We start from the raw sequence: 13602 nt of genomic DNA on the forward strand, positions 1-13602 counted from the left end.
CTTTAGCTAAATGAAGAAAAAGAAAGCTCACATCTGCCAAGAGCATACCATGTGGAGTAGTTTGATTGTTATTTTTAGTAGTATGCATATTATGTATACATAGAATCTGCACTCGCTGTTGAAGATTACAAGTTTTGTGGTGATCTTTGTTGGAATTCCTACTACTATCCCATATCATTATATATGATTTATATATGTTTATATATGTGTATATATTTATAGCCAATAAAAATTAAGAATAGTTAAAAGATGCAGATTAAGATTTTTGTTTCATCTGAGGGTCTTCCAACTCACAATAGCACCATGAGTCAAACATATGTATACAAAAATATAAGAATATGTAGTGACATGGTTCTAACCATACTTGGTCAGGACAGATATTTATCTAGTTCAGTGTTCTTTGGTCAACAGTAGCCAGGAAAAGATGTTTAAGGCAAAGTGATACCCTTCTACCTCAGAAGGGTAGAAATAAAGAAGATATCTTTTAAGTACACATTTTTATACTTACAAAAGGGAATAAGAGCTATTGCAATGAATGGATTTTTTTTAATGGTCCATTTTGTCAATATAGTTCATTTCAGTAGCTCAGAACTTTTCAACAAAAATGCCTATTGTTCTTGCGAAACTGAGGTTTTGTAAACCGTTGCCAGGAAAAACACAAAATCCTGACCACAGCAAGAAGTGATCTTCCATTGTTCCGTTTTACGGTATATTTTATTTTATTTATAAAAAGGCTAATGATTTGCTTTCTTAGAAAACGTTTTTATTCATGTGACATACGTAAGTGCCTCAGGAAGAGATGTTCAGTCAACACTTGCTGTTCACATGAGAAATGGCATTATCTTTAGCAGAATCATCTTTTTGACAGAAGAGACTGTAAAAAGGAAGGGGGAGAGGGTAAGGATGTTCCTTGCAAGTGTTGAGGCATGATTAAAAATTGGTGGTTACGAAAGTTAAAAAAAGCTTTAGCCTGCTGTTTTCCCGAAGGAAAACAATCAACTGAGGTGCTTTCCAGATTACAACTTTATGATCATTTGCTAACTGCAAATTATAAGACCAATAATGAGAGGCAAACTGAGGGTCTGAGTGGTTCTCGTCTGAGGGTCTTCAAACTCACAATAGCACCATGATTCATAGAAGATGCTGTTATAAACTGAACTAGGAGTTACCATTTTGTTTCATGCAAATTAAAATGGTTGTAAAGACCCACCAGACTCTTTTTTTGTTATTCAGTATTTGTGTAGGTGTGGTGAACTAAAACCATAGGGTTCTCCGTGTTTTAGCTGGGCTGCTTAGAAATAAGTCCATTCTCTGAAGATGTTTACTTTCATGCATGTGAGAAGTTCATTGCACTTACATGTGTGAATGCTTATAAGTATTTATAAACCTCAGTGCTGAATAAAAAAAAGCAAATTAAGAGTGAATGAAAGAAGACTTATTATCCCCTTTTTTGAGATGAGGAATATAAAGACTAGAGTACACAGGCTGTCCTGCAGGAGTAAGATAGCAATGCCTTTTTTAGGCTCTTTTCTCTTTTTTATGTATTTTATATCTGAATGTAAAAATCTATGATTAAACATAAAAATATCTGCTGTAGAGAATGAACTGTCAATTTAAACTATCTGAGATTGTTCTCAACATAATGTGATGTACGATAACAACCATAGATGTTTTGGAATGTTCTTGCCTTCTCTACAGCTTTATTAGACCATAGATGGTATTCCATGATTTTGCTGTTGCTGCTGCTGCTGTTGTTCTCCTAGCATTCAGTTCATGAATAAATTCATTTCTTTGTTAACTTTGCTTTCTTATATACAGAAATAATGAGTTTCTAATGTTGTCACAAATACACAAGCCTAATGGCTTACTGATCACTCGAGTCCATGGCAAAAAATACATAATCCTAAATAGAGATGGTCTGATACCATGCTAGAAGAAATTACTGTTGCTAAGTTTAATAAAATAAGATTGACTTGCTGTCTTTATCTTGACCAAGATCACTTTCTTATAACAATCCAAAATGACACACAGTGAAAATTGCTGCTGACACACAGAACTCAGAGACTTAGTACTCACTTCAGTAAAAACTCTCTCCTGCTGAAACAGAAATGAACCGTCTTGCTCCTGCGTGGCACTCAGGCTGCATACTCTCTTTCTTGTGTGGTCAGGCTGAAGACACATTTGTAACCCTGCTGTTTTCACAACTGTAGGCAGTGCTATTCTTATTGAGCGTTCAAAAGTAGTCCCGTCATTTTATTGCAGCACCTAACCAAGGTGTAAAAGTCTATGAAACATTTATCAGTTATTGTCTCAATACTTGTTTTCAAAAGGTATTTAAAACAATAAATAATTAGAATTATGCAATAACTCTGAGATTATTTAAATTGTAGTTCACAAGAGAAGGCCTCTTCTTGCGTTCTCTTTTGTTTTACTCTAATTTTCTAGGTCATTTCTTGCAATGAATATTGTATGATAGGCATGGTGCAAATATTTGAAATCCTTTCTTAGGTAAGGGAAAGTGCCTTGTTTGTTCTGGATTTTAATGCAGCTTTCACACACTAAGGCAAACAGGTTCTGACACTGAACAAATAGTATATTTTTGCAAGTATCATGACACTGCAATAAGCAGCAATCTCTCTTACTTCTGGGTAGTTCCTTGTCATTCCACAGAATATTTTAGTACTTTGCTAGTCTTAAAAATCTCACAAACAGTTCTGTTCTTTAAGAATATATTACTTATTCCAGTGGATAGATCAGTCCCTATAGAAATTGATTCTAATGATACATCTGCAGTATAAACCTTATGATAGCAGCAGTGTATATTCACAGGCTGGCTAGCTTAAGTATATTTGCAGTATGAAATAGCTCTGGGCAGCCTCATTCTCCAAACATTTATTCACCTTCTCAGTAAGGTTCTGCAACCTTATTTAATTCCATGTTGCAAAGGATGCCCATCGCACAGTACTGAATGGTTTAAAGTTATAGGTGGGAGTCCATGAACTGCCAAACACAGACCTAGAAAAATACCATAAATGTATTAAACACAGCTCTGTCAAGAAGAGCTAAAGACGTAACCAAAGTGGGACCAACTGAGGACAGTATTTATATATCCAAGGTAAAACCTTTACAGAATTTATGTTCCAAATTTGTTTGTTTGTTTGTTTGTATATTGTATATCCTATTTCCATTCAGGGACAACAAGCCCAACAAAGCATTTCTAATATTCTTTTTTGTGACCAAGACCAGCTCTGTTACCCTAGATTTCAAACAGCTAAATCAGAAGCTGACAACATATTAATGTCAAACCTTACACATTTAAAAAGATTAAACAGAAGCTTTGAGAAAAACAGAAAGGTAATGTAGTTTATAAAAGGTTTATAAAGTTAAAACAAGGTTTTTACAGATAAAGAAACAATTATACAAAGTCAAGTCACTAACAATTTTGAGAATTTTACTAAGTAAAATACAGGAGTATTTGATTGATGATGTTCTTAGAATATTATTTTTATTTAAAAGTTTATTTTCTACATTAGATATAATATCATTGTTAATATTATTTTTATGACTATGAGCATCAGAGACGATTTGACAGTTTCAAGGATCTGAGAAACTGAAAACTTCACTTAAAAAGGTTCAGAAAAAAAAGCTTTTTTATTTGGACAAACAAAAAGCACATGAACGACCATTTCAGTTTGTAGTTTCTTATATACTTGCGTAAGAGAAATATAGAAAACTGTAGACTTAAGGATATACATTTTTTCTACCTATTATTATGCATTTACTTTTCTTAACCAGAAAGCATTCACTATTTTGTTCAGATGAAAATCTTAGACCACCTTTGAATATGGACCAAATTAAATCTTTTTCTAGAAATCATGAATCTGATGTAGTGGGGTTATGTTTTGTATATAAGTTGATCCAAAATGGTTGTATTTTTCCACTCATAGTAGTTAAAAATGATTTACCTGCTCAGAAAGATTACTTTCAAGAACTGATCAATTTTAATAATTACTGAGTTATTTATTTTCTTCCTGCTTTTTACATCATTATGGTTTAACAGTGTTTTTATAAACATACAGGCTAACCCTTTAGGTGTTTCCAACTTATATAAGTGTTCCATGATTACAGCAGTATTTGTCATTTTTCTCAGCCTCTTGAAGTAATTTTATGAGTGTTACCAGTTGGTTGACATCTGACATCTTAGTATTATCTCTTTGAGTATCCTTTTTAAAACAGCCCCAGGCATAAATTGTCAGAGCAAGCCCCCTAGTTCCTTTCAGTTTGAGATTGTACCTTTTGTAGCTGTGCTCTTGCTGAATTCTCCAAAGAGTCCGTAGAAACAAATGTGCAAAACTCCCTAGAGTCTAAGAAGTAATGTAACCAGAAGTAATTATACTGATTCATGAAGCCTTATCCAAACAAGGCAGTGCTTATTAGTTAACTGGAATATAGTATATAAAGTCCCCCTGTTTATATAACCAAGCCAAACCTTAACTTAGACTGTTTTAGCAAAGCTGTCTGTCTTGCTTATCCAAAGAATCCTCTCTTCCTTGCCCTGATCTGCTGTAGAAATTAATAGCCAAGCTGTTCACACTCGACAATTTGGTTCCTAGTAGTTGAAAACTGATGTCCAGGCACTGGAGTTCCCGTTGTGCCCCCCAGGATGGATGGATAGCTCTATTCAGTTCCATCCATAACAACCCAGACAGCTATGATCCCAACCCTGCTGTTGATCTATTCTTCACTTCTCTCAATCCCATTAAAAAGGTTTGCTCTCCAGCGAAGATTTTAAGCCATTCAGCTCTAGTGGGTAGCTTTGCAGTCAGGTGAGGACATGCAGGCAATTATCCTGTTTAGAAAACATTACAAAACACCTATACATTGTACATAAGAATTTTTATTTTCAGCAAAGACTGGAAGAAGTAAATAACCTTTATTGCAGAGAAAACTTAAAAAATAGGAGTTCTAGAAGATCAATCATTAAAAGAGCATTTAAGAGTTAAAGGGCAGACTATATTAAAATATCATAATATTTAGTTTCTCGCTAATTTGGGGGACCTGAATAATGACTTGAGGAAGAGAACAGATTGATTTTTTAATTTTTATAATTTTCAGTTAAAGTTGAATTTCTCATATTGAACATTATGACATCTTTCAAAGTTTTAGAAAAGTGACAAATATATTAAAGCCACAATAAGTTATGTGTCGATATTATTCAGCCATCATTTCTTTCTTTTTTTTTCTTAAATTTATTCTTATTAATTGCATAGATGCATTCATACGAAGGTTGATTTATTTTCCTGGTGACGTATTTTTGTGAAAGCAGAAAATGTCTATGCAGCCACCTATGAGCAGAGCAGTATTAATGACACATTTAGAATAGAGATGCAGTGCTGCAGAGGTTGTCACAAATTGCCATGAACTGGGTAGATTCTCAGTCTTCTGTATGGGTGAGGTGCAAGTCACTCATAAACAATGTCTGATAAATAAGTTGTTCAAAATTCCAAAACGCTTCTTATTTTCTTCCCTGTTACCTGTGCTTATTAAATGGAAGCTGACAAAGGAATATATTACATATTAGCTTTAAAAACTGTGCAGCCCCTCTGTTTTGCTCTCAGCTTGTCCACATATGAGCACATTCTACCTCCTCACTCTGCAGCTGCCAAACTTCCAATAGTTCTTTGAAGAGGATGTATAAAGCCAAGGTTTTAGGAGCTGTAATTAGAGGAGTGCTCTTTCAGACTACTATGTTAAGGATGCAGGGTGTTCATTAGAAAAGTCTAAGGGTAACACAGTTTGAGAAGCATCATGGATATTCTTTTTCTATTGAAATCTTGTCCTTACTCTTCTCCTTTCGCTCGTTTCTTCGCAAACCATCTAGCCTTTCAATGAGCTTTATTTAGGTAATTCCCAAACAGTGAAAAAAACCACAGTGATTGCAGCATGCTAACTATCAATTGGAGCACTTCTTTTTAATTCTAAAATCAGGATGCAAACCCTTGTCTCCCAGATCCCATTAGGACTGACACTGTGAGAAGTAGGTGGTGTTTCAAGCAGCATGATAAACCTGTTCTGTAGTCAGGATTTAACTGAAGAGCTGAATCCTCCAAGTCTGTATCCAAGTTTCATTTATGTTAATGTTATTGTCAGAACAATAAAATATAGCACAATAAACATGCATTAGTATGAGTTAGAAGTTCATGCTGAAATTTCCACTGATATCCAGGGACAGACATAAAGCACATACGGTATGCTGTCTTATGACAGAGTCCTCAAATAATCCCATTCTGCACTGTTTATTGTATCATCATCTGCAGTGAAATGTGACTGTTAACTAAGCTGCTCCATGGCTTAAATCATCCTTTTTCACCAAGCTCCGTGCAGCTGAGCCATTTGACATTTTTATAGTAAGTTCAAGTCATATAAAATAATAGGATCTTATATTCTCTAGGCAATATACTTTATAATAAAGTGTCAGGAATAAACCCAAATAAAAAATGTTTGTTGCATAAACATACATATGCATATACACACACACACACACACACACACACAAATACAGCCTTGATATTCCACAGAGGAGGACAGCTTCATGTCTTCCATTCAGACTTACATAGCGGTAAAATGTCTGATAATTGTGTATTCTATTTTTCTTATTCTTTCAAGGATATCACAAAGTCTAGGAAATGGATAGAAAGATCAGAAAAAATTGCTGTGATGTTTCATTATTAGACCAAATAACAGGAGAGGAAAAATACTAGTTTCTAATTAGAACAGCACAAATATATTGATTTCTTTCTGGTTTTGCTGCTTGAACAGGTTAAATTGCTCTAAAATATTTTTCGGTATGTGTTTTTGAAATGTATTTGCAACTATTTGAACCATGGATGCTGGTGTCCCTAAATTTCCTCAGTAATCAGTGGTGGAAGTCCAAAAAACCCCCTGGGGAAGCCTTTCATTCTTTACTGAATGCAGGAGGAATCTGGAAAAAGTGATGTTCCTGAAAATTAGCTTTTGTGAATAGCCCTTTCTTGTTGAAACAAAATCTACCACCTATCAATTCATTTTTTTTTATTTGAGCTGAGCCAAAATGCCTTTTTTTAAGCAATTACAGTGAAGTCAGATATCAAAAGGCTAGATGCTCATGGCCTGACTCTCTAGCCCACTGAGTTATGAACAAATGGGGGGTTAACAAAGCTAGGACGCATTATCTAGTCTGTATAGGAGTCTTGTAGCTTCTGAGGCACAGGACGGACTGGAACCCAGTTACCTACTGGTAACCCACTGGAAGGTGGGAATTAGCACTCCTTTCACCCCACTGGGGTATCTGGCCATTAAAGTACAATTTTTATTGCCTCTACCTAAAAATGAAAATGCTTTTAAAGTGTTGAAACAACGGTAACCGATCCAACCATCAAAATAATCAGTTTTGTTACATCAGTTATACAGAGCCAAACTATTTCAGTCATCTGAAAATGCCTCTTCAGGCTACTAACCAGGTCGTTAAAAAGTCTCCAAACGCACAAAAAACAAACAACAGGAAGCCCTCTAATACAACTCTAATTCTAATATCTAATTCAAGCCACAGATGTTGTCTCTAAGCGTGGGCTTTGAGAAAACTATTGTGTGCAGTACTTGAGTACTTTTGAGGGAGACCAGTATTAGAATTTAGACATATGCAATCTTCTTTTTCGATAACCTAGCAGAACATATAAGACATCAATTTATAAACTAGATCCCGAATCTCTTAACAATGGTTGCTGATATTCACAGATCTTAATTAACACCAGAGGGAGCATAATTAAGCAGCTTTGTTTTCATTCAGATTAAATTACTTAAAAATGGATTTTTAAAAATCTGTGTCTGTATTTGGGGTGAGATTCACTTTACCTTTCTATTCACCTAAAAGTTTCCTTTTGAAGAAAGATACACATTTTTCCTGCCTAAGATTTTATAGCAATCTGTGGTTGTCCAGAGGGTACGGAGTCAGTAATAATTTTTTTGTGTAATATCCTGTTTTTTAGAACATTTTCCTAGGAAGTGTCAGATGTGAGCAGTAAACTTTCCTCAGTAGCCACATATGCAATGCTTTGCTGTATCACCAACATATTATTTCATGAAGATAGTCATTATTCTACAGGCCTACCTGAAGGAGAGATCTGGAAAGATAAATGCATTTTTTTCACTTCCTGGCTTAAAAGAATATTAGCTCCTAATTTCAGGAAGATCACATTTCCCTTTTCTTCCTGACAGCTGGTTAAAATGTAGGCATGTATGACTGAGCTATGGGATCCTAACTTACCTTTATAACCTTCAGGTTAACAAGGCTGTATAAAGACCCAATCCTGTAAAGTGAACATCTTCCTCAAGGACTGAAGCCTCTCAGCCTGTACTAAAGAATAACACTCGAGCACCGGGAAAATAAATAGTATGAGTGTTTAAATATGTAGAGTGAGTCAAAATGCTGAAGTCTGGTTGTAACTATGAACACATGTTCAGAACCTATGTCATATCTTTAGTTTATGAGGTTGCAACACACTTGACATCAAAGTGTGTATTTCAAACAGAACTGTTAACAGGATTTCTGACAGGACGCTTTTCACAAAACATAGTTAGCAATAAGTTCCTAAAAATACAGTGATGAAAAGATGAAGACTTTAGCTGGATGATCTATATAGCACTATATCTGCAATCCCCGCTCTTCTGTTTGAGATAACAGATTCCTTTAAATCAACAAGACAGGACAACTTGCAACCACAACACACTTTACAACACAGACACATCCCCTTTGCTAGCTTTGTATCTTATATAAAAGGAAAAAATAAATGAGTCAAACATAATAACTGCCATGTTCTCCTTTAATTCTATGTCCAGCCCTGGAAACAAACATTAAAATTAAAGCCCTGATGAAACATTGGTGTGTTAACTCTACTATAAACTGTTCCTTATTAGCAGCACGGCCCTTTGTTACATTTCAATAAGCTTTCAAAATCAAAACCGGACGGTTGCAGCAGTGGGAGGGATATTAAAATTTATCTGGTGCTTTTCTTTTACATACTGTGAAAGAACTCTTTAGAGTTTCAACAAAGTCCTTCACTTGTTTTCTGTTGCTTGGAAATTGGTGACCTCCCCAGAAGGGAAAACTAATTCAGGGTTCAGTGAATTTCATTACTTTGCTATGGTGAATTATTGTGGGTTAGGACACAGCTGAAGACTTCAGTAGAACTTAAACCCATCATTTTATCCTGAGTTATTCCAATACGCCAGGCTTAAAGAGATGCAGACTCTTTTGGAGAGGAGTAATATTTAGCAAAGAAGCATTTTTCCACATTTAGAGCAACAAGCAAGGGCAAGAATACAAGGTGGCACATAATCTGTCATTAAAAGGTATACACAAGGCGCTCTCACCTTTGCTTCTGAAAGGTGATAGACTCTGTTTGCATTCACTTTTTACAGTTCATGGACCTCATCATTTAGAGGAATGATTGAGACCATCTTAATGTCTCTTTTGCAGCTAGGCGCTGCAGGTAGCAACATTGCTGCCTGGAGAGGACGCAGCTGAAGCATTTCATTGTGTTCCAGAGACTAAGGGTAAGGCTACCTAACCCATGCTAAATACTGAAGAATTACTTAAAGAAGATACTCTCAGGCTACGTTCCAAGTAACACTGTGACAGCCCCTCCAGCTCTGAAGAGATCATATCCGGTGCTTGTGGTCAAAGAACTGTTATACCGGAATATTTTCAGGACAAACTTGTGCCCAGCTCACAAGTTGACTATACTCAAGTATTTACTATAAGATAGTAAATATGGCAGGGCTGAAAAATGAGAGAGAGAGAGTTAAAAAATGAGATGCATGAAGAGATTTGAATCTTGCATTCTTGTGTATGCAAAGTTCTGTTAAATTCAGACGGGTCTGTCTAAAAGGTCTTCATAAGATTGCCATATGATCTACAGCTAAAAACAAATCAAGACCTCTCTCCTGTCTTGATTTAATGGCTTTCATTTTCTTAATTATATCAGCTAGAAATGTAGCCTGAACTGATAACAGAATATCCATTTCCTTATTACAAAATTCCACTTGGTATCCTGTTGTCCATTTACTTACTTATTGCTCATAGAAATCAGCTGTAGGAAGAACACACAAATATTAACACTGATTTTGGAAACTTAAGAACAAATGAACAGTTTTTCTCCACTCTTTTCAGAAGTAAGTGAAAAACTTTCCCTTGACTAATCAAGATCACAGCAAATAAAGAGACTGAAAGTTGTTTGATAGCCACATTAGGCTTTCATGTATAAAGAATTGAGGTGGACTCTTTTAAAGTTTTGTTTCAAGAAGAGAATATCAGCACCCATCTCCCCACAACCCAAAGAACATCCCAGAAAACAATAAACCTTTCAAATACATGGGGAAAGTGCAGTATAGATGTAAGCCAGGAGACAATGTACTGACTACTCTGCTTCTATCCTCTGCAGTAAATTCCTTTTGGTTGCAGTGAAACAAAAAGCATCTCATTCAGTATAATGAGGAACATTCACAGAACAATTATTTCTGAAGTGTAAACAAATACAAACATATTTATTACATCCGTTGGGCTTTGTGAATCTTTTTTCTATCTTTTTCACAGACCCAAGCAGTTGAAGTTTTCTAACATGTACATCTTGCGACAATCCTTTAAATAAAGGTAAGGTAATTTTTAAAATACTTATTTTAAATCACTTCATCTTGCTTTTTAGTACAGTATATGGGTTCGCTGTAAAATCCTAAATGCTGCACTTTCACTTCCTTTACCATTACTTTCAAACAAATTTCTTGATGACTTTTTGTCTGCTCAGTGACAGTGCTCCAAGTCTCGGAGGCAAAAATCCAATTTTTTTTGCATTTGTTTGGATCGATAAATTTGGACAATGAAACTGAATAGCTTATGCATAGGGAGTAAGGGAGAAAAGGTATAGCTGTGGGTTTTGTGTTCCTGTTATATGTATATAGAGTTGCAGCTAAAATGTCTGAAGTATTTTCATTGTTATTTTGGAAATTCTTGATAGATTGGGTAAGGCATTGGATGCTTGACAAAAACAAGTTACCAAAACCAGTCGTATTATAATATACTGAGACTGGAGTAGGAATTTTAGCGAGTAAAAAAAAATCCCTATATTCAGAGACTATGACTGTCTTTACCCCTTTTTGACTGTGACTGAAATTGTCACTGCTTAATAGTCTCTGTAAATCAGAGATTAAGTCTGTGCATCTTTTATGGAAGTCTGTAATAAAACTCCTACTAATTCTGGTAGGAGCAGAATCTAGCTTTCAATCAGCAGGTTTGGTCCAACTGTAAATAGTCCAATTCCTGCTGTTTGATAGTTCCAAATAAAAGGTTAGTCATGCTCCAAAAATAATGTAAATGCAACTAAAGTAAAGTTTAATCTTTCTCTAAGGATTACATTGTCTCAAGGTTACAGAGGCAATTTCTTCCAAGGAGTTGTGTTGAAGCATATGTAACCTAGTAGTGCTTAGGAAAAACATCTGGAAATATTGGTCTAAACTAGGTAATACAAAATTAATTCTAGAGAATGAAATAGAAAAATTAAGGTGTCTTCTTGTCAAATTGAGATGAAGCATAATTTATCTTCTGCTGTTTAAAGGAGAGAAAGCCAGTTTAAGGGTGTTGACCAGCATTGCGTAGTTTTTAGCGATTAGATACAGAAAAATACCATTAAGGTTGTGTCGCTTGGAAACAACTATTAGTAAAGAATAACAAATTTCCTTCCAGCTCACAGTTTGCAACTGGAGAGTTATTTACTGTTGACACGTGCTTCCTTTCTAGAGTAAATTGCTACTTCAAAATGACAGCTTATTTAAGGTGAAAGGCATTTGGAACCAATCTTTGCTTGTTCTCCATCCCTACGCACTCACTACTTTTTATTCAATGTGAAAAACAAGTAGATATGTTGACAATTACCTTGTATGCCCAGATATGGCATTTACAAGAAAGTTTGCAGTGGCTTTGGTTTTCTCATCCATCTACATAGTTTGCAGTCCTCTTAAAAGCACTAACCATTTTGTTGATGCTAAATACAGGCTTATTCTTTTCCTTTCAGAGAATACTTCAGTGCCCTGATATTTTGCACTTTGTTCTTCTAGCCTCACAGCCACTGGTGCAGACTTTAAACATGGAAATAAATTACTTTGTGACTACCTTTTAAGTTTGCCTATATTACTTATGTACAAAAGCAAGGAAAAAGTTTTATCTTAGGTATTCTTCTTCCCATTGCACTCCCCTCACCAAAAATCCATAAGTTAACAAATTTACCACCTTTCATGGTGGTCTGTACTTTCAAAACTCAGACTGAAACAAATCAGTAATATGTCTGATTCTGCATAGATTGTGTTCCAAGTAGTAATCAAATAAAAAAGCAGCATGAACACTGTGTCAGTTTGGAGGTGCACAGCATATCTAGTTATCAATGAAAGGGGTCAAAACTGGGTAGGCATTATCTCCTTGAACGTTCTAGGTAATAAAATACTAGTCGGCAGACAGAAAGCAAAGTCCTGTTCTTGGGATGCAGTTAAGTAGTGGCTAACTTCTAAACTATGATAAAATAATCAAAACAATAAAGAGAATCGTGACTACTCTAAAATCAACTGGAGAAGACAAGCAGGTAGCAATCTGAGAATACATGTTTCTTTGTATTTCCTCTGCAATGTAAGAAATGCAGACCAAGTAGTAAATGCGTACCCTAGAATGAGTCAGAAACACAGCTTAGTTACTAAACTAAACTAAAAATTTGCCCTGGAAAGAATGACAATAGCACAAAGGTACAGCTCGTATAATAGTCCCCAACTCTGTGTGTATTTAATAACATAGGAATATCAGCAGCACAATTTTATTAGAAATATGACTGGATAGCACAGTAAGAAATGTACTGATAGCAGGAATCTTATTGCATTTATATTCTAAAATAAGGTTTTTAGAATATAAACTAAATAAGATTTTTGGTATCAATACATTTCTTATTGTGTTATTACTAATTTACCAGTTTATTATTTACTGTGTTATGTCACACTGATTAGGGCAAATTTTGTCTTCAGAGAGAATGAAGTAGTGCATAATTAGAACTTGAATATTTGGGTTTTTTTAGATCTTTAGTATGACAAATTATTCATACATTCAGCAAAACTTCTTTATTCTCTGAGGAGCACTGACCAAAAATGCTAGTGGTTGAAGTGCAACTTATACATTTCAACCCATTTACATTCTTTTTAAATGTTCCTCAAAGCTTGATGTCACTGAAAGGAAAAAAAAGCAAAAGGAGAAAAGAAAGGTAATTTAAAAGAAAGGTTAGTTTGAATCAGAAGTTAAAAAAAAAGCTGAAAAGAAGAAATTTCCATGTAAAATATTAACCTCCTCTAAATTCTTTGTTTATTACAAACTAAGTTACCATTGATGCGTATTATAACGAACCGAAATATCTATCGGCTGAAGGAAAACAAAACAATACAAACCGAAAAGCAGCACATAACTGAAGCTATACTTTGTATCTCATAAATGAAATGAGAAGGAGGCAATAATTTATATCTCATAAGCCACTTGCACAGGAG

Source organism: Struthio camelus, chromosome 5 (assembly GCF_040807025.1).
Source record: "Struthio camelus isolate bStrCam1 chromosome 5, bStrCam1.hap1, whole genome shotgun sequence".
In the NCBI taxonomy this organism is placed as follows: Eukaryota; Metazoa; Chordata; class Aves; order Struthioniformes; family Struthionidae; genus Struthio; species Struthio camelus.